This window comes from Hyla sarda, unplaced genomic scaffold, assembly GCF_029499605.1.
Source record: "Hyla sarda isolate aHylSar1 unplaced genomic scaffold, aHylSar1.hap1 scaffold_189, whole genome shotgun sequence".
In the NCBI taxonomy this organism is placed as follows: Eukaryota; Metazoa; Chordata; class Amphibia; order Anura; family Hylidae; genus Hyla; species Hyla sarda.
Genome location: NW_026608543.1, coordinates 290,711 through 312,501, shown reverse-complemented (window position 1 = coordinate 312,501; position 21,791 = coordinate 290,711). Strand labels below are relative to the sequence as shown.

The 21,791-nt window shown below is 45.7% G+C and overlaps 9 non-coding genes across 9 annotated transcripts; all 9 read right to left on the bottom strand.

Annotated features, from left to right (window-relative positions):
* Window positions 1–1,359: 1,359 nt before the first annotated feature.
* LOC130315834 (U2 spliceosomal RNA) lies at window positions 1,360–1,550 on the bottom strand. The gene has a single exon (XR_008863267.1). It is a non-coding gene; the product is annotated as a U2 spliceosomal RNA (small nuclear RNA).
* Window positions 1,551–3,639: 2,089 nt separating this feature from the next.
* On the bottom strand, window positions 3,640–3,830 carry LOC130315832 (U2 spliceosomal RNA). The gene has a single exon (XR_008863266.1). It is a non-coding gene; the product is annotated as a U2 spliceosomal RNA (small nuclear RNA).
* A 2,088-nt stretch (window positions 3,831–5,918) lies between these two features.
* On the bottom strand, window positions 5,919–6,109 carry LOC130315831 (U2 spliceosomal RNA). The gene has a single exon (XR_008863265.1). It is a non-coding gene; the product is annotated as a U2 spliceosomal RNA (small nuclear RNA).
* A 2,085-nt stretch (window positions 6,110–8,194) lies between these two features.
* LOC130315830 (U2 spliceosomal RNA) lies at window positions 8,195–8,385 on the bottom strand. Its single transcript, XR_008863264.1, has one exon. It is a non-coding gene; the product is annotated as a U2 spliceosomal RNA (small nuclear RNA).
* Window positions 8,386–10,469: 2,084 nt separating this feature from the next.
* Window positions 10,470–10,660, bottom strand: LOC130315829 (U2 spliceosomal RNA). The gene has a single exon (XR_008863263.1). It is a non-coding gene; the product is annotated as a U2 spliceosomal RNA (small nuclear RNA).
* Window positions 10,661–12,748: 2,088 nt separating this feature from the next.
* On the bottom strand, window positions 12,749–12,939 carry LOC130315828 (U2 spliceosomal RNA). The gene has a single exon (XR_008863262.1). It is a non-coding gene; the product is annotated as a U2 spliceosomal RNA (small nuclear RNA).
* A 2,089-nt stretch (window positions 12,940–15,028) lies between these two features.
* LOC130315827 (U2 spliceosomal RNA) lies at window positions 15,029–15,219 on the bottom strand. The gene has a single exon (XR_008863261.1). It is a non-coding gene; the product is annotated as a U2 spliceosomal RNA (small nuclear RNA).
* Window positions 15,220–17,306: 2,087 nt separating this feature from the next.
* On the bottom strand, window positions 17,307–17,497 carry LOC130315826 (U2 spliceosomal RNA). Its single transcript, XR_008863260.1, has one exon. It is a non-coding gene; the product is annotated as a U2 spliceosomal RNA (small nuclear RNA).
* Window positions 17,498–19,585: 2,088 nt separating this feature from the next.
* Window positions 19,586–19,776, bottom strand: LOC130315825 (U2 spliceosomal RNA). Its single transcript, XR_008863259.1, has one exon. It is a non-coding gene; the product is annotated as a U2 spliceosomal RNA (small nuclear RNA).
* Between the last annotated feature and the right edge of the window lie 2,015 nt (window positions 19,777–21,791).

The window sequence follows — 21,791 nt, the reverse complement described above, 5'->3', positions numbered from 1 at the left end:
AAGGAGAGATGTTGTTTACACCTAGTGATGTCAGTGGTATTGAGTGACATCACAGCACAGTGCTAAGGCTCCTGGGCCTGGACACAGCAGCGGCTGCAATATCTCAACGGAGAATACGTTTATATATATGTGTGTGTGTGCGCGTATATATATATATATATATATATATATATATATATATATATATATTTCTCCGCCGAAATCACTTTTAAACCCATTTCCACCTTTTTTTCCCTTCTCTTCCTCTTACTTTTTTTTCACGTTTTTTTACGTTTTTCTCCTTTTCGCCTCTTTTCTGGGCGTATTATTCTTCTTTTTCTTCTTTTTTTTCGTCTAATGCATACCCCATCAGTGCAGCAATGCTTATTCAATACCGCCAGCAGATGGAGACACTGGGGGATAATTTTCTAAGGATTTATACTGATTTTTCCTGTCTGAATTTGTCGCACAGAAAGTTGCAGGCCAAATATGTGTGACATTTCTGCGACTTTAGCTTCTAGAGCATTTTTACAACATTATACATAGGTGCTGAATACATAAAAAGCGACTGTTCAGCGACAGACAAGTCGCATCGGCTGAAAGTAGGCCAGAATGTCAGTCCATGTTGGAGCAGGTTTAGATACAGTCTAAAGTATAGATCTCAAAGTCTGTGCACAGAATTTAGCAAGGGCCTCGCACCTTCTGATGCATCAGGTAGGTGCACAATAGCATAGCCTAACCCTCTGTACTTTGGTCTATATTGATGCGGGACATAGACAGCCAGCTGATGACCAATCCATTAGTGCAATGGATGGCTGGAAGCATTTGTCTTTGCCTTTGCAATACCACAGAAGCAATGCATGGTCAATGTACAGCAATGACACACCTGTGTGAACAGCCAGGAGACCCCCCCCATGTTATGTTACATAGTTACATAGTTAGTACGGTCGAAAAAAGACATATGTCCATCAAGTTCAACCAGGGAATTAAGGGGTAGGGGTGTGGCGCGATATTGGGGAAGGGATGAGATTTTATATTTCTTCATAAGCATTAATCTTATTTTGTCAATTAGGAACATTCAGCACCCACCCGCTATCAAGGCAGCTGCCTATCATGTCATGCCCTACCTGCACAGGTGTGCTGGCTACTCAAATGATCCAATTAAGGAGGCCATTTAGTCAGCAGCAGCAGAAGTCCTGTGCCTGGACGCTCCAACAGCGGCCAGACACAAGCAGAAGCAGAAGCAGCAGAAGCAGCAGCAGCACCACCTTTTGTTTTTTGGCTGCAGCAGCAGCAGCAAGGCCCACAGGGCTGGCTAGCTGGCTAGCCAGCAAGCAGGTAGCAATGAAAGTAGGAATCTTTCTTTTTAACCCTGTAAGGGGGTGGTGCACTGTACCCGAAGATACTGCCATATCGGGTCAATGCATAGGGCGACGGAAGCAAGCTTCGAAATCGGCCCCCGTTCTCAAAAATCCATTTAATATATGGTCCCCAGATAGGGGACGTATCAGATATTAAACTGATAAGAACAGATACTACACTTGATCTTAGCCAAAAGGCCGAGAAGCGATAACCGTGAAAGGGGCGGGCCCAACAAGGTCCCCTTCATGGGCACTATCACTGCTTGCTGTCAGGGAGGCTGCCAGACAATTTTCCATGCACACTCTGGGCTGGGGGGCAGTCAACCACCAGTACACACAGCAGAACCTAAACCCATACCATTATTGCTAAGCAGCAAGACAGGGGCCCATTGCACTCCCACGGGGCCTTTTTAAATGCAATCCATAACCCGGATTTGCCAGGAACCCTTCTTACTCCTCCTACTTGCATGTGACACTGGGCTTAGGATCTGCATAGGAAACACACACACAAGCACACACCTACCTTTGTTGCCTGCAGATGCCTCCTTGGCTGTCCCCAAACGGTATCAAACCAACACCCACGGGAAGCTGTAAGCATAGAGGACATGCCTGCACCCCATTGGACTTACCTGTGTGGGTTAAATCCGGGTTATTTGACAACCTATGGCGGTGATGGTTCTGCTCAGGCAGAGCAGTGCTGATGCTCCTCATAAAGCTGTCGCTGCTGTGAAGGTTCTAGGTGACATCACAAATCCCTATGGTTACATACACAACAAAGCTGGGTTGTTGTTGTTTACACTCTGCAAGGCCTGTGGAAGTGAGTGACATCATAGCACTGTAGTTCTGAGGGTTCTAGATGGATGCAACAATCTCCTGTTGCTTCTATGAAGGCCATAATAGACGACATCACCAAACAGCTCCATAGTCACATACACAGCAAAGGAGAGATGTTGTTTACACCTAGTGATGTCAGTGGTATTGAGTGACATCACAGCACAGTGCTAAGGCTCCTGGGCCTGGACACAGCAGCGGCTGCAATATCTCAACGGAGAATACGTTTATATATATGTGTGTGTGTGCGCGTATATATATATATATATATATATATATATATATATATATATATATATTCTCCGCCGAAATCACTTTTAAACCCATTTCCACCTTTTTTTCCCTTCTCTTCCTCTTACTTTTTTTTCACGTTTTTTTACGTTTTTCTCCTTTTCGCCTCTTTTCTGGGCGTATTATTCTTCTTTTTCTTCTTTTTTTTCGTCTAATGCATACCCCATCAGTGCAGCAATGCTTATTCAATACCGCCAGCAGATGGAGACACTGGGGGATAATTTTCTAAGGATTTATACTGATTTTTCCTGTCTGAATTTGTCGCACAGAAAGTTGCAGGCCAAATATGTGTGACATTTCTGCGACTTTAGCTTCTAGAGCATTTTTACAACATTATACATAGGTGCTGAATACATAAAAAGCGACTGTTCAGCGACAGACAAGTCGCATCGGCTGAAAGTAGGCCAGAATGTCAGTCCATGTTGGAGCAGGTTTAGATACAGTCTAAAGTATAGATCTCAAAGTCTGTGCACAGAATTTAGCAAGGGCCTCGCACCTTCTGATGCATCAGGTAGGTGCACAATAGCATAGCCTAACCCTCTGTACTTTGGTCTATATTGATGCGGGACATAGACAGCCAGCTGATGACCAATCCATTAGTGCAATGGATGGCTGGAAGCATTTGTCTTTGCCTTTGCAATACCACAGAAGCAATGCATGGTCAATGTACAGCAATGACACACCTGTGTGAACAGCCAGGAGACCCCCCCCATGTTATGTTACATAGTTACATAGTTAGTACGGTCGAAAAAAGACATATGTCCATCAAGTTCAACCAGGGAATTAAGGGGTAGGGGTGTGGCGCGATATTGGGGAAGGGATGAGATTTTATATTTCTTCATAAGCATTAATCTTATTTTGTCAATTAGGAACATTCAGCACCCACCCGCTATCAAGGCAGCTGCCTATCATGTCATGCCCTACCTGCACAGGTGTGCTGGCTACTCAAATGATCCAATTAAGGAGGCCATTTAGTCAGCAGCAGCAGAAGTCCTGTGCCTGGACGCTCCAACAGCGGCCAGACACAAGCAGAAGCAGAAGCAGCAGAAGCAGCAGCAGCACCACCTTTTGTTTTTTGGCTGCAGCAGCAGCAGCAAGGCCCACAGGGCTGGCTAGCTGGCTAGCCAGCAAGCAGGTAGCAATGAAAGTAGGAATCTTTCTTTTTAACCCTGTAAGGGGGTGGTGCACTGTACCCGAAGATACTGCCATATCGGGTCAATGCATAGGGCGACGGAAGCAAGCTTCGAAATCGGCCCCCGTTCTCAAAAATCCATTTAATATATGGTCCCCAGATAGGGGACGTATCAGATATTAAACTGATAAGAACAGATACTACACTTGATCTTAGCCAAAAGGCCGAGAAGCGATAACCGTGAAAGGGGCGGGCCCAACAAGGTCCCCTTCATGGGCACTATCACTGCTTGCTGTCAGGGAGGCTGCCAGACAATTTTCCATGCACACTCTGGGCTGGGGGGCAGTCAACCACCAGTACACACAGCAGAACCTAAACCCATACCATTATTGCTAAGCAGCAAGACAGGGGCCCATTGCACTCCCACGGGGCCTTTTTAAATGCAATCCATAACCCGGATTTGCCAGGAACCCTTCTTACTCCTCCTACTTGCATGTGACACTGGGCTTAGGATCTGCATAGGAAACACACACACAAGCACACACCTACCTTTGTTGCCTGCAGATGCCTCCTTGGCTGTCCCCAAACGGTATCAAACCAACACCCACGGGAAGCTGTAAGCATAGAGGACATGCCTGCACCCCATTGGACTTACCTGTGTGGGTTAAATCCGGGTTATTTGACAACCTATGGCGGTGATGGTTCTGCTCAGGCAGAGCAGTGCTGATGCTCCTCATAAAGCTGTCGCTGCTGTGAAGGTTCTAGGTGACATCACAAATCCCTATGGTTACATACACAACAAAGCTGGGTTGTTGTTGTTTACACTCTGCAAGGCCTGTGGAAGTGAGTGACATCATAGCACTGTAGTTCTGAGGGTTCTAGATGGATGCAACAATCTCCTGTTGCTTCTATGAAGGCCATAATAGACGACATCACCAAACAGCTCCATAGTCACATACACAGCAAAGGAGAGATGTTGTTTACACCTAGTGATGTCAGTGGTATTGAGTGACATCACAGCACAGTGCTAAGGCTCCTGGGCCTGGACACAGCAGCGGCTGCAATATCTCAACGGAGAATACGTTTATATATATGTGTGTGTGTGCGCGTATATATATATATATATATATATATATATATATATATATATATATTTCTCCGCCGAAATCACTTTTAAACCCATTTCCACCTTTTTTTCCCTTCTCTTCCTCTTACTTTTTTTTCACGTTTTTTTACGTTTTTCTCCTTTTCGCCTCTTTTCTGGGCGTATTATTCTTCTTTTTCTTCTTTTTTTTCGTCTAATGCATACCCCATCAGTGCAGCAATGCTTATTCAATACCGCCAGCAGATGGAGACACTGGGGGATAATTTTCTAAGGATTTATACTGATTTTTCCTGTCTGAATTTGTCGCACAGAAAGTTGCAGGCCAAATATGTGTGACATTTCTGCGACTTTAGCTTCTAGAGCATTTTTACAACATTATACATAGGTGCTGAATACATAAAAAGCGACTGTTCAGCGACAGACAAGTCGCATCGGCTGAAAGTAGGCCAGAATGTCAGTCCATGTTGGAGCAGGTTTAGATACAGTCTAAAGTATAGATCTCAAAGTCTGTGCACAGAATTTAGCAAGGGCCTCGCACCTTCTGATGCATCAGGTAGGTGCACAATAGCATAGCCTAACCCTCTGTACTTTGGTCTATATTGATGCGGGACATAGACAGCCAGCTGATGACCAATCCATTAGTGCAATGGATGGCTGGAAGCATTTGTCTTTGCCTTTGCAATACCACAGAAGCAATGCATGGTCAATGTACAGCAATGACACACCTGTGTGAACAGCCAGGAGACCCCCCCCATGTTATGTTACATAGTTACATAGTTAGTACGGTCGAAAAAAGACATATGTCCATCAAGTTCAACCAGGGAATTAAGGGGTAGGGGTGTGGCGCGATATTGGGGAAGGGATGAGATTTTATATTTCTTCATAAGCATTAATCTTATTTTGTCAATTAGGAACATTCAGCACCCACCCGCTATCAAGGCAGCTGCCTATCATGTCATGCCCTACCTGCACAGGTGTGCTGGCTACTCAAATGATCCAATTAAGGAGGCCATTTAGTCAGCAGCAGCAGAAGTCCTGTGCCTGGACGCTCCAACAGCGGCCAGACACAAGCAGAAGCAGAAGCAGCAGAAGCAGCAGCAGCACCACCTTTTGTTTTTTGGCTGCAGCAGCAGCAGCAAGGCCCACAGGGCTGGCTAGCTGGCTAGCCAGCAAGCAGGTAGCAATGAAAGTAGGAATCTTTCTTTTTAACCCTGTAAGGGGGTGGTGCACTGTACCCGAAGATACTGCCATATCGGGTCAATGCATAGGGCGACGGAAGCAAGCTTCGAAATCGGCCCCCGTTCTCAAAAATCCATTTAATATATGGTCCCCAGATAGGGGACGTATCAGATATTAAACTGATAAGAACAGATACTACACTTGATCTTAGCCAAAAGGCCGAGAAGCGATAACCGTGAAAGGGGCGGGCCCAACAAGGTCCCCTTCATGGGCACTATCACTGCTTGCTGTCAGGGAGGCTGCCAGACAATTTTCCATGCACACTCTGGGCTGGGGGGCAGTCAACCACCAGTACACACAGCAGAACCTAAACCCATACCATTATTGCTAAGCAGCAAGACAGGGGCCCATTGCACTCCCACGGGGCCTTTTTAAATGCAATCCATAACCCGGATTTGCCAGGAACCCTTCTTACTCCTCCTACTTGCATGTGACACTGGGCTTAGGATCTGCATAGGAAACACACACACAAGCACACACCTACCTTTGTTGCCTGCAGATGCCTCCTTGGCTGTCCCCAAACGGTATCAAACCAACACCCACGGGAAGCTGTAAGCATAGAGGACATGCCTGCACCCCATTGGACTTACCTGTGTGGGTTAAATCCGGGTTATTTGACAACCTATGGCGGTGATGGTTCTGCTCAGGCAGAGCAGTGCTGATGCTCCTCATAAAGCTGTCGCTGCTGTGAAGGTTCTAGGTGACATCACAAATCCCTATGGTTACATACACAACAAAGCTGGGTTGTTGTTGTTTACACTCTGCAAGGCCTGTGGAAGTGAGTGACATCATAGCACTGTAGTTCTGAGGGTTCTAGATGGATGCAACAATCTCCTGTTGCTTCTATGAAGGCCATAATAGACGACATCACCAAACAGCTCCATAGTCACATACACAGCAAAGGAGAGATGTTGTTTACACCTAGTGATGTCAGTGGTATTGAGTGACATCACAGCACAGTGCTAAGGCTCCTGGGCCTGGACACAGCAGCGGCTGCAATATCTCAACGGAGAATACGTTTATATATATGTGTGTGTGTGCGCGTATATATATATATATATATATATATATATATATATATATATATATCTCCGCCGAAATCACTTTTAAACCCATTTCCACCTTTTTTTCCCTTCTCTTCCTCTTACTTTTTTTCACGTTTTTTTACGTTTTTCTCCTTTTCGCCTCTTTTCTGGGCGTATTATTCTTCTTTTTCTTCTTTTTTTTCGTCTAATGCATACCCCATCAGTGCAGCAATGCTTATTCAATACCGCCAGCAGATGGAGACACTGGGGGATAATTTTCTAAGGATTTATACTGATTTTTCCTGTCTGAATTTGTCGCACAGAAAGTTGCAGGCCAAATATGTGTGACATTTCTGCGACTTTAGCTTCTAGAGCATTTTTACAACATTATACATAGGTGCTGAATACATAAAAAGCGACTGTTCAGCGACAGACAAGTCGCATCGGCTGAAAGTAGGCCAGAATGTCAGTCCATGTTGGAGCAGGTTTAGATACAGTCTAAAGTATAGATCTCAAAGTCTGTGCACAGAATTTAGCAAGGGCCTCGCACCTTCTGATGCATCAGGTAGGTGCACAATAGCATAGCCTAACCCTCTGTACTTTGGTCTATATTGATGCGGGACATAGACAGCCAGCTGATGACCAATCCATTAGTGCAATGGATGGCTGGAAGCATTTGTCTTTGCCTTTGCAATACCACAGAAGCAATGCATGGTCAATGTACAGCAATGACACACCTGTGTGAACAGCCAGGAGACCCCCCCCATGTTATGTTACATAGTTACATAGTTAGTACGGTCGAAAAAAGACATATGTCCATCAAGTTCAACCAGGGAATTAAGGGGTAGGGGTGTGGCGCGATATTGGGGAAGGGATGAGATTTTATATTTCTTCATAAGCATTAATCTTATTTTGTCAATTAGGAACATTCAGCACCCACCCGCTATCAAGGCAGCTGCCTATCATGTCATGCCCTACCTGCACAGGTGTGCTGGCTACTCAAATGATCCAATTAAGGAGGCCATTTAGTCAGCAGCAGCAGAAGTCCTGTGCCTGGACGCTCCAACAGCGGCCAGACACAAGCAGAAGCAGAAGCAGCAGAAGCAGCAGCAGCACCACCTTTTGTTTTTTGGCTGCAGCAGCAGCAGCAAGGCCCACAGGGCTGGCTAGCTGGCTAGCCAGCAAGCAGGTAGCAATGAAAGTAGGAATCTTTCTTTTTAACCCTGTAAGGGGGTGGTGCACTGTACCCGAAGATACTGCCATATCGGGTCAATGCATAGGGCGACGGAAGCAAGCTTCGAAATCGGCCCCCGTTCTCAAAAATCCATTTAATATATGGTCCCCAGATAGGGGACGTATCAGATATTAAACTGATAAGAACAGATACTACACTTGATCTTAGCCAAAAGGCCGAGAAGCGATAACCGTGAAAGGGGCGGGCCCAACAAGGTCCCCTTCATGGGCACTATCACTGCTTGCTGTCAGGGAGGCTGCCAGACAATTTTCCATGCACACTCTGGGCTGGGGGGCAGTCAACCACCAGTACACACAGCAGAACCTAAACCCATACCATTATTGCTAAGCAGCAAGACAGGGGCCCATTGCACTCCCACGGGGCCTTTTTAAATGCAATCCATAACCCGGATTTGCCAGGAACCCTTCTTACTCCTCCTACTTGCATGTGACACTGGGCTTAGGATCTGCATAGGAAACACACACACAAGCACACACCTACCTTTGTTGCCTGCAGATGCCTCCTTGGCTGTCCCCAAACGGTATCAAACCAACACCCACGGGAAGCTGTAAGCATAGAGGACATGCCTGCACCCCATTGGACTTACCTGTGTGGGTTAAATCCGGGTTATTTGACAACCTATGGCGGTGATGGTTCTGCTCAGGCAGAGCAGTGCTGATGCTCCTCATAAAGCTGTCGCTGCTGTGAAGGTTCTAGGTGACATCACAAATCCCTATGGTTACATACACAACAAAGCTGGGTTGTTGTTGTTTACACTCTGCAAGGCCTGTGGAAGTGAGTGACATCATAGCACTGTAGTTCTGAGGGTTCTAGATGGATGCAACAATCTCCTGTTGCTTCTATGAAGGCCATAATAGACGACATCACCAAACAGCTCCATAGTCACATACACAGCAAAGGAGAGATGTTGTTTACACCTAGTGATGTCAGTGGTATTGAGTGACATCACAGCACAGTGCTAAGGCTCCTGGGCCTGGACACAGCAGCGGCTGCAATATCTCAACGGAGAATACGTTTATATATATGTGTGTGTGTGCGCGTATATATATATATATATATATATATATATATATATATATATATATATTTCTCCGCCGAAATCACTTTTAAACCCATTTCCACCTTTTTTTCCCTTCTCTTCCTCTTACTTTTTTTTCACGTTTTTTTACGTTTTTCTCCTTTTCGCCTCTTTTCTGGGCGTATTATTCTTCTTTTTCTTCTTTTTTTTCGTCTAATGCATACCCCATCAGTGCAGCAATGCTTATTCAATACCACCAGCAGATGGAGACACTGGGGGATAATTTTCTAAGGATTTATACTGATTTTTCCTGTCTGAATTTGTCGCACAGAAAGTTGCAGGCCAAATATGTGTGACATTTCTGCGACTTTAGCTTCTAGAGCATTTTTACAACATTATACATAGGTGCTGAATACATAAAAAGCGACTGTTCAGCGACAGACAAGTCGCATCGGCTGAAAGTAGGCCAGAATGTCAGTCCATGTTGGAGCAGGTTTAGATACAGTCTAAAGTATAGATCTCAAAGTCTGTGCACAGAATTTAGCAAGGGCCTCGCACCTTCTGATGCATCAGGTAGGTGCACAATAGCATAGCCTAACCCTCTGTACTTTGGTCTATATTGATGCGGGACATAGACAGCCAGCTGATGACCAATCCATTAGTGCAATGGATGGCTGGAAGCATTTGTCTTTGCCTTTGCAATACCACAGAAGCAATGCATGGTCAATGTACAGCAATGACACACCTGTGTGAACAGCCAGGAGACCCCCCCCATGTTATGTTACATAGTTACATAGTTAGTACGGTCGAAAAAAGACATATGTCCATCAAGTTCAACCAGGGAATTAAGGGGTAGGGGTGTGGCGCGATATTGGGGAAGGGATGAGATTTTATATTTCTTCATAAGCATTAATCTTATTTTGTCAATTAGGAACATTCAGCACCCACCCGCTATCAAGGCAGCTGCCTATCATGTCATGCCCTACCTGCACAGGTGTGCTGGCTACTCAAATGATCCAATTAAGGAGGCCATTTAGTCAGCAGCAGCAGAAGTCCTGTGCCTGGACGCTCCAACAGCGGCCAGACACAAGCAGAAGCAGCAGAAGCAGCAGCAGCACCACCTTTTGTTTTTTGGCTGCAGCAGCAGCAGCAAGGCCCACAGGGCTGGCTAGCTGGCTAGCCAGCAAGCAGGTAGCAATGAAAGTAGGAATCTTTCTTTTTAACCCTGTAAGGGGGTGGTGCACTGTACCCGAAGATACTGCCATATCGGGTCAATGCATAGGGCGACGGAAGCAAGCTTCGAAATCGGCCCCCGTTCTCAAAAATCCATTTAATATATGGTCCCCAGATAGGGGACGTATCAGATATTAAACTGATAAGAACAGATACTACACTTGATCTTAGCCAAAAGGCCGAGAAGCGATAACCGTGAAAGGGGCGGGCCCAACAAGGTCCCCTTCATGGGCACTATCACTGCTTGCTGTCAGGGAGGCTGCCAGACAATTTTCCATGCACACTCTGGGCTGGGGGGCAGTCAACCACCAGTACACACAGCAGAACCTAAACCCATACCATTATTGCTAAGCAGCAAGACAGGGGCCCATTGCACTCCCACGGGGCCTTTTTAAATGCAATCCATAACCCGGATTTGCCAGGAACCCTTCTTACTCCTCCTACTTGCATGTGACACTGGGCTTAGGATCTGCATAGGAAACACACACACAAGCACACACCTACCTTTGTTGCCTGCAGATGCCTCCTTGGCTGTCCCCAAACGGTATCAAACCAACACCCACGGGAAGCTGTAAGCATAGAGGACATGCCTGCACCCCATTGGACTTACCTGTGTGGGTTAAATCCGGGTTATTTGACAACCTATGGCGGTGATGGTTCTGCTCAGGCAGAGCAGTGCTGATGCTCCTCATAAAGCTGTCGCTGCTGTGAAGGTTCTAGGTGACATCACAAATCCCTATGGTTACATACACAACAAAGCTGGGTTGTTGTTGTTTACACTCTGCAAGGCCTGTGGAAGTGAGTGACATCATAGCACTGTAGTTCTGAGGGTTCTAGATGGATGCAACAATCTCCTGTTGCTTCTATGAAGGCCATAATAGACGACATCACCAAACAGCTCCATAGTCACATACACAGCAAAGGAGAGATGTTGTTTACACCTAGTGATGTCAGTGGTATTGAGTGACATCACAGCACAGTGCTAAGGCTCCTGGGCCTGGACACAGCAGCGGCTGCAATATCTCAACGGAGAATACGTTTATATATATGTGTGTGTGTGCGCGTATATATATATATATATATATATATATATATATATATATATATATTTCTCCGCCGAAATCACTTTTAAACCCATTTCCACCTTTTTTTCCCTTCTCTTCCTCTTACTTTTTTTTCACGTTTTTTTACGTTTTTCTCCTTTTCGCCTCTTTTCTGGGCGTATTATTCTTCTTTTTCTTCTTTTTTTTCGTCTAATGCATACCCCATCAGTGCAGCAATGCTTATTCAATACCGCCAGCAGATGGAGACACTGGGGGATAATTTTCTAAGGATTTATACTGATTTTTCCTGTCTGAATTTGTCGCACAGAAAGTTGCAGGCCAAATATGTGTGACATTTCTGCGACTTTAGCTTCTAGAGCATTTTTACAACATTATACATAGGTGCTGAATACATAAAAAGCGACTGTTCAGCGACAGACAAGTCGCATCGGCTGAAAGTAGGCCAGAATGTCAGTCCATGTTGGAGCAGGTTTAGATACAGTCTAAAGTATAGATCTCAAAGTCTGTGCACAGAATTTAGCAAGGGCCTCGCACCTTCTGATGCATCAGGTAGGTGCACAATAGCATAGCCTAACCCTCTGTACTTTGGTCTATATTGATGCGGGACATAGACAGCCAGCTGATGACCAATCCATTAGTGCAATGGATGGCTGGAAGCATTTGTCTTTGCCTTTGCAATACCACAGAAGCAATGCATGGTCAATGTACAGCAATGACACACCTGTGTGAACAGCCAGGAGACCCCCCCCATGTTATGTTACATAGTTACATAGTTAGTACGGTCGAAAAAAGACATATGTCCATCAAGTTCAACCAGGGAATTAAGGGGTAGGGGTGTGGCGCGATATTGGGGAAGGGATGAGATTTTATATTTCTTCATAAGCATTAATCTTATTTTGTCAATTAGGAACATTCAGCACCCACCCGCTATCAAGGCAGCTGCCTATCATGTCATGCCCTACCTGCACAGGTGTGCTGGCTACTCAAATGATCCAATTAAGGAGGCCATTTAGTCAGCAGCAGCAGAAGTCCTGTGCCTGGACGCTCCAACAGCGGCCAGACACAAGCAGAAGCAGAAGCAGCAGAAGCAGCAGCAGCACCACCTTTTGTTTTTTGGCTGCAGCAGCAGCAGCAAGGCCCACAGGGCTGGCTAGCTGGCTAGCCAGCAAGCAGGTAGCAATGAAAGTAGGAATCTTTCTTTTTAACCCTGTAAGGGGGTGGTGCACTGTACCCGAAGATACTGCCATATCGGGTCAATGCATAGGGCGACGGAAGCAAGCTTCGAAATCGGCCCCCGTTCTCAAAAATCCATTTAATATATGGTCCCCAGATAGGGGACGTATCAGATATTAAACTGATAAGAACAGATACTACACTTGATCTTAGCCAAAAGGCCGAGAAGCGATAACCGTGAAAGGGGCGGGCCCAACAAGGTCCCCTTCATGGGCACTATCACTGCTTGCTGTCAGGGAGGCTGCCAGACAATTTTCCATGCACACTCTGGGCTGGGGGGCAGTCAACCACCAGTACACACAGCAGAACCTAAACCCATACCATTATTGCTAAGCAGCAAGACAGGGGCCCATTGCACTCCCACGGGGCCTTTTTAAATGCAATCCATAACCCGGATTTGCCAGGAACCCTTCTTACTCCTCCTACTTGCATGTGACACTGGGCTTAGGATCTGCATAGGAAACACACACACAAGCACACACCTACCTTTGTTGCCTGCAGATGCCTCCTTGGCTGTCCCCAAACGGTATCAAACCAACACCCACGGGAAGCTGTAAGCATAGAGGACATGCCTGCACCCCATTGGACTTACCTGTGTGGGTTAAATCCGGGTTATTTGACAACCTATGGCGGTGATGGTTCTGCTCAGGCAGAGCAGTGCTGATGCTCCTCATAAAGCTGTCGCTGCTGTGAAGGTTCTAGGTGACATCACAAATCCCTATGGTTACATACACAACAAAGCTGGGTTGTTGTTGTTTACACTCTGCAAGGCCTGTGGAAGTGAGTGACATCATAGCACTGTAGTTCTGAGGGTTCTAGATGGATGCAACAATCTCCTGTTGCTTCTATGAAGGCCATAATAGACGACATCACCAAACAGCTCCATAGTCACATACACAGCAAAGGAGAGATGTTGTTTACACCTAGTGATGTCAGTGGTATTGAGTGACATCACAGCACAGTGCTAAGGCTCCTGGGCCTGGACACAGCAGCGGCTGCAATATCTCAACGGAGAATACGTTTATATATATGTGTGTGTGTGCGCGTATATATATATATATATATATATATATATATATATATATATATATTTCTCCGCCGAAATCACTTTTAAACCCATTTCCACCTTTTTTTCCCTTCTCTTCCTCTTACTTTTTTTTCACGTTTTTTTACGTTTTTCTCCTTTTCGCCTCTTTTCTGGGCGTATTATTCTTCTTTTTCTTCTTTTTTTTCGTCTAATGCATACCCCATCAGTGCAGCAATGCTTATTCAATACCGCCAGCAGATGGAGACACTGGGGGATAATTTTCTAAGGATTTATACTGATTTTTCCTGTCTGAATTTGTCGCACAGAAAGTTGCAGGCCAAATATGTGTGACATTTCTGCGACTTTAGCTTCTAGAGCATTTTTACAACATTATACATAGGTGCTGAATACATAAAAAGCGACTGTTCAGCGACAGACAAGTCGCATCGGCTGAAAGTAGGCCAGAATGTCAGTCCATGTTGGAGCAGGTTTAGATACAGTCTAAAGTATAGATCTCAAAGTCTGTGCACAGAATTTAGCAAGGGCCTCGCACCTTCTGATGCATCAGGTAGGTGCACAATAGCATAGCCTAACCCTCTGTACTTTGGTCTATATTGATGCGGGACATAGACAGCCAGCTGATGACCAATCCATTAGTGCAATGGATGGCTGGAAGCATTTGTCTTTGCCTTTGCAATACCACAGAAGCAATGCATGGTCAATGTACAGCAATGACACACCTGTGTGAACAGCCAGGAGACCCCCCCCCATGTTATGTTACATAGTTACATAGTTAGTACGGTCGAAAAAAGACATATGTCCATCAAGTTCAACCAGGGAATTAAGGGGTAGGGGTGTGGCGCGATATTGGGGAAGGGATGAGATTTTATATTTCTTCATAAGCATTAATCTTATTTTGTCAATTAGGAACATTCAGCACCCACCCGCTATCAAGGCAGCTGCCTATCATGTCATGCCCTACCTGCACAGGTGTGCTGGCTACTCAAATGATCCAATTAAGGAGGCCATTTAGTCAGCAGCAGCAGAAGTCCTGTGCCTGGACGCTCCAACAGCGGCCAGACACAAGCAGAAGCAGAAGCAGCAGAAGCAGCAGCAGCACCACCTTTTGTTTTTTGGCTGCAGCAGCAGCAGCAAGGCCCACAGGGCTGGCTAGCTGGCTAGCCAGCAAGCAGGTAGCAATGAAAGTAGGAATCTTTCTTTTTAACCCTGTAAGGGGGTGGTGCACTGTACCCGAAGATACTGCCATATCGGGTCAATGCATAGGGCGACGGAAGCAAGCTTCGAAATCGGCCCCCGTTCTCAAAAATCCATTTAATATATGGTCCCCAGATAGGGGACGTATCAGATATTAAACTGATAAGAACAGATACTACACTTGATCTTAGCCAAAAGGCCGAGAAGCGATAACCGTGAAAGGGGCGGGCCCAACAAGGTCCCCTTCATGGGCACTATCACTGCTTGCTGTCAGGGAGGCTGCCAGACAATTTTCCATGCACACTCTGGGCTGGGGGGCAGTCAACCACCAGTACACACAGCAGAACCTAAACCCATACCATTATTGCTAAGCAGCAAGACAGGGGCCCATTGCACTCCCACGGGGCCTTTTTAAATGCAATCCATAACCCGGATTTGCCAGGAACCCTTCTTACTCCTCCTACTTGCATGTGACACTGGGCTTAGGATCTGCATAGGAAACACACACACAAGCACACACCTACCTTTGTTGCCTGCAGATGCCTCCTTGGCTGTCCCCAAACGGTATCAAACCAACACCCACGGGAAGCTGTAAGCATAGAGGACATGCCTGCACCCCATTGGACTTACCTGTGTGGGTTAAATCCGGGTTATTTGACAACCTATGGCGGTGATGGTTCTGCTCAGGCAGAGCAGTGCTGATGCTCCTCATAAAGCTGTCGCTGCTGTGAAGGTTCTAGGTGACATCACAAATCCCTATGGTTACATACACAACAAAGCTGGGTTGTTGTTGTTTACACTCTGCAAGGCCTGTGGAAGTGAGTGACATCATAGCACTGTAGTTCTGAGGGTTCTAGATGGATGCAACAATCTCCTGTTGCTTCTATGAAGGCCATAATAGACGACATCACCAAACAGCTCCATAGTCACATACACAGCAAAGGAGAGATGTTGTTTACACCTAGTGATGTCAGTGGTATTGAGTGACATCACAGCACAGTGCTAAGGCTCCTGGGCCTGGACACAGCAGCGGCTGCAATATCTCAACGGAGAATACGTTTATATATATGTGTGTGTGTGCGCGTATATATATATATATATATATATATATATATATATATATATATTTCTCCGCCGAAATCACTTTTAAACCCATTTCCACCTTTTTTTCCCTTCTCTTCCTCTTACTTTTTTTTCACGTTTTTTTACGTTTTTCTCCTTTTCGCCTCTTTTCTGGGCGTATTATTCTTCTTTTTCTTCTTTTTTTTCGTCTAATGCATACCCCATCAGTGCAGCAATGCTTATTCAATACCGCCAGCAGATGGAGACACTGGGGGATAATTTTCTAAGGATTTATACTGATTTTTCCTGTCTGAATTTGTCGCACAGAAAGTTGCAGGCCAAATATGTGTGACATTTCTGCGACTTTAGCTTCTAGAGCATTTTTACAACATTATACATAGGTGCTGAATACATAAAAAGCGACTGTTCAGCGACAGACAAGTCGCATCGGCTGAAAGTAGGCCAGAATGTCAGTCCATGTTGGAGCAGGTTTAGATACAGTCTAAAGTATAGATCTCAAAGTCTGTGCACAGAATTTAGCAAGGGCCTCGCACCTTCTGATGCATCAGGTAGGTGCACAATAGCATAGCCTAACCCTCTGTACTTTGGTCTATATTGATGCGGGACATAGACAGCCAGCTGATGACCAATCCATTAGTGCAATGGATGGCTGGAAGCATTTGTCTTTGCCTTTGCAATACCACAGAAGCAATGCATGGTCAATGTACAGCAATGACACACCTGTGTGAACAGCCAGGAGACCCCCCCCCATGTTATGTTACATAGTTACATAGTTAGTACGGTCGAAAAAAGACATATGTCCATCAAGTTCAACCAGGGAATTAAGGGGTAGGGGTGTGGCGCGATATTGGGGAAGGGATGAGATTTTATATTTCTTCATAAGCATTAATCTTATTTTGTCAATTAGGAACATTCAGCACCCACCCGCTATCAAGGCAGCTGCCTATCATGTCATGCCCTACCTGCACAGGTGTGCTGGCTACTCAAATGATCCAATTAAGGAGGCCATTTAGTCAGCAGCAGCAGAAGTCCTGTGCCTGGACGCTCCAACAGCGGCCAGACACAAGCAGAAGCAGAAGCAGCAGAAGCAGCAGCAGCACCACCTTTTGTTTTTTGGCTGCAGCAGCAGCAGCAAGGCCCACAGGGCTGGCTAGCTGGCTAGCCAGCAAGCAGGTAGCAATGAAAGTAGGAATCTTTCTTTTTAACCCTGTAAGGGGGTGGTGCACTGTACCCGAAGATACTGCCATATCGGGTCAATGCATAGGGCGACGGAAGCAAGCTTCGAAATCGGCCCCCGTTCTCAAAAATCCATTTAATATATGGTCCCCAGATAGGGGACGTATCAGATATTAAACTGATAAGAACAGATACTACACTTGATCTTAGCCAAAAGGCCGAGAAGCGATAACCGTGAAAGGGGCGGGCCCAACAAGGTCCCCTTCATGGGCACTATCACTGCTTGCTGTCAGGGAGGCTGCCAGACAATTTTCCATGCACACTCTGGGCTGGGGGGCAGTCAACCACCAGTACACACAGCAGAACCTAAACCCATACCATTATTGCTAAGCAGCAAGACAGGGGCCCATTGCACTCCCACGGGGCCTTTTTAAATGCAATCCATAACCCGGATTTGCCAGGAACCCTTCTTACTCCTCCTACTTGCATGTGACACTGGGCTTAGGATCTGCATAGGAAACACACACACAAGCACACACCTACCTTTGTTGCCTGCAGATGCCTCCTTGGCTGTCCCCAAACGGTATCAAACCAACACCCACGGGAAGCTGTAAGCATAGAGGACATGCCTGCACCCCATTGGACTTACCTGTGTGGGTTAAATCCGGGTTATTTGACAACCTATGGCGGTGATGGTTCTGCTCAGGCAGAGCAGTGCTGATGCTCCTCATAAAGCTGTCGCTGCTGTGAAGGTTCTAGGTGACATCACAAATCCCTATGGTTACATACACAACAAAGCTGGGTTGTTGTTGTTTACACTCTGCAAGGCCTGTGGAAGTGAGTGACATCATAGCACTGTAGTTCTGAGGGTTCTAGATGGATGCAACAATCTCCTGTTGCTTCTATGAAGGCCATAATAGACGACATCACCAAACAGCTCCATAGTCACATACACAGCAAAGGAGAGATGTTGTTTACACCTAGTGATGTCAGTGGTATTGAGTGACATCACAGCACAGTGCTAAGGCTCCTGGGCCTGGACACAGCAGCGGCTGCAATATCTCAACGGAGAATACGTTTATATATATGTGTGTGTGTGCGCGTATATATATATATATATATATATATATATATATATATATATATATTTCTCCGCCGAAATCACTTTTAAACCCATTTCCACCTTTTTTTCCCTTCTCTTCCTCTTACTTTTTTTTCACGTTTTTTTACGTTTTTCTCCTTTTCGCCTCTTTTCTGGGCGTATTATTCTTCTTTTTCTTCTTTTTTTTCGTCTAATGCATACCCCATCAGTGCAGCAATGCTTATTCAATACCGCCAGCAGATGGAGACACTGGGGGATAATTTTCTAAGGATTTATACTGATTTTTCCTGTCTGAATTTGTCGCACAGAAAGTTGCAGGCCAAATATGTGTGACATTTCTGCGACTTTAGCTTCTAGAGCATTTTTACAACATTATACATAGGTGCTGAATACATAAAAAGCGACTGTTCAGCGACAGACAAGTCGCATCGGCTGAAAGTAGGCCAGAATGTCAGTCCATGTTGGAGCAGGTTTAGATACAGTCTAAAGTATAGATCTCAAAGTCTGTGCACAGAATTTAGCAAGGGCCTCGCACCTTCTGATGCATCAGGTAGGTGCACAATAGCATAGCCTAACCCTCTGTACTTTGGTCTATATTGATGCGGGACATAGACAGCCAGCTGATGACCAATCCATTAGTGCAATGGATGGCTGGAAGCATTTGTCTTTGCCTTTGCAATACCACAGAAGCAATGCATGGTCAATGTACAGCAATGACACACCTGTGTGAACAGCCAGGAGACCCCCCCCATGTTATGTTACATAGTTACATAGTTAGTACGGTCGAAAAAAGACATATGTCCATCAAGTTCAACCAGGGAATTAAGGGGTAGGGGTGTGGCGCGATATTGGGGAAGGGATGAGATTTTATATTTCTTCATAAGCATTAATCTTATTTTGTCAATTAGGAACATTCAGCACCCACCCGCTATCAAGGCAGCTGCCTATCATGTCATGCCCTACCTGCACAGGTGTGCTGGCTACTCAAATGATCCAATTAAGGAGGCCATTTAGTCAGCAGCAGCAGAAGTCCTGTGCCTGGACGCTCCAACAGCGGCCAGACACAAGCAGAAGCAGAAGCAGCAGAAGCAGCAGCAGCACCACCTTTTGTTTTTTGGCTGCAGCAGCAGCAGCAAGGCCCACAGGGCTGGCTAGCTGGCTAGCCAGCAAGCAGGTAGCAATGAAAGTAGGAATCTTTCTTTTTAACCCTGTAAGGGGGTGGTGCACTGTACCCGAAGATACTGCCATATCGGGTCAATGCATAGGGCGACGGAAGCAAGCTTCGAAATCGGCCCCCGTTCTCAAAAATCCATTTAATATATGGTCCCCAGATAGGGGACGTATCAGATATTAAACTGATAAGAACAGATACTACACTTGATCTTAGCCAAAAGGCCGAGAAGCGATAACCGTGAAAGGGGCGGGCCCAACAAGGTCCCCTTCATGGGCACTATCACTGCTTGCTGTCAGGGAGGCTGCCAGACAATTTTCCATGCACACTCTGGGCTGGGGGGCAGTCAACCACCAGTACACACAGCAGAACCTAAACCCATACCATTATTGCTAAGCAGCAAGACAGGGGCCCATTGCACTCCCACGGGGCCTTTTTAAATGCAATCCATAACCCGGATTTGCCAGGAACCCTTCTTACTCCTCCTACTTGCATGTGACACTGGGCTTAGGATCTGCATAGGAAACACACACACAAGCACACACCTACCTTTGTTGCCTGCAGATGCCTCCTTGGCTGTCCCCAAACGGTATCAAACCAACACCCACGGGAAGCTGTAAGCATAGAGGACATGCCTGCACCCCATTGGACTTACCTGTGTGGGTTAAATCCGGGTTATTTGACAACCTATGGCGGTGATGGTTCTGCTCAGGCAGAGCAGTGCTGATGCTCCTCATAAAGCTGTCGCTGCTGTGAAGGTTCTAGGTGACATCACAAATCCCTATGGTTACATACACAACAAAGCTGGGTTGTTGTTGTTTACACTCTGCAAGGCCTGTGGAAGTGAGTGACATCATAGCACTGTAGTTCTGAGGGTTCTAGATGGATGCAACAATCTCCTGTTGCTTCTATGAAGGCCATAATAGACGACATCACCAAACAGCTCCATAGTCACATACACAGCAAAGGAGAGATGTTGTTTACACCTAGTGATGTCAGTGGTATTGAGTGACATCACAGCACAGTGCTAAGGCTCCTGGGCCTGGACACAGCAGCGGCTGCAATATCTCAACGGAGAATACGTTTATATATATGTGTGTGTGTGCGCGTATATATATATATATATATATATATATATATATATATATATTTCTCCGCCGAAATCACTTTTAAACCCATTTCCACCTTTTTTTCCCTTCTCTTCCTCTTACTTTTTTTTCACGTTTTTTTACGTTTTTCTCCTTTTCGCCTCTTTTCTGGGCGTATTATTCTTCTTTTTCTTCTTTTTTTTCGTCTAATGCATACCCCATCAGTGCAGCAATGCTTATTCAATACCGCCAGCAGATGGAGACACTGGGGGATAATTTTCTAAGGATTTATACTGATTTTTCCTGTCTGAATTTGTCGCACAGAAAGTTGCAGGCCAAATATGTGTGACATTTCTGCGACTTTAGCTTCTAGAGCATTTTTACAACATTATACATAGGTGCTGAATACATAAAAAGCGACTGTTCAGCGACAGACAAGTCGCATCGGCTGAAAGTAGGCCAGAATGTCAGTCCATGTTGGAGCAGGTTTAGATACAGTCTAAAGTATAGATCTCAAAGTCTGTGCACAGAATTTAGCAAGGGCCTCGCACCTTCTGATGCATCAGGTAGGTGCACAATAGCATAGCCTAACCCTCTGTACTTTGGTCTATATTGATGCGGGACATAGACAGCCAGCTGATGACCAATCCATTAGTGCAATGGATGGCTGGAAGCATTTGTCTTTGCCTTTGCAATACCACAGAAGCAATGCATGGTCAATGTACAGCAATGACACACCTGTGTGAACAGCCAGGAGACCCCCCCCATGTTATGTTACATAGTTACATAGTTAGTACGGTCGAAAAAAGACATATGTCCATCAAGTTCAACCAGGGAATTAAGGGGTAGGGGTGTGGCGCGATATTGGGGAAGGGATGAGATTTTATATTTCTTCATAAGCATTAATCTTATTTTGTCAATTAGGAACATTCAGCACCCACCCGCTATCAAGGCAGCTGCCTATCATGTCATGCCCTACCTGCACAGGTGTGCTGGCTACTCAAATGATCCAATTAAGGAGGCCATTTAGTCAGCAGCAGCAGAAGTCCTGTGCCTGGACGCTCCAACAGCGGCCAGACACAAGCAGAAGCAGAAGCAGCAGAAGCAGCAGAAGCAGCAGCAGCACCACCTTTTGTTTTTTGGCTGCAGCAGCAGCAGCAAGG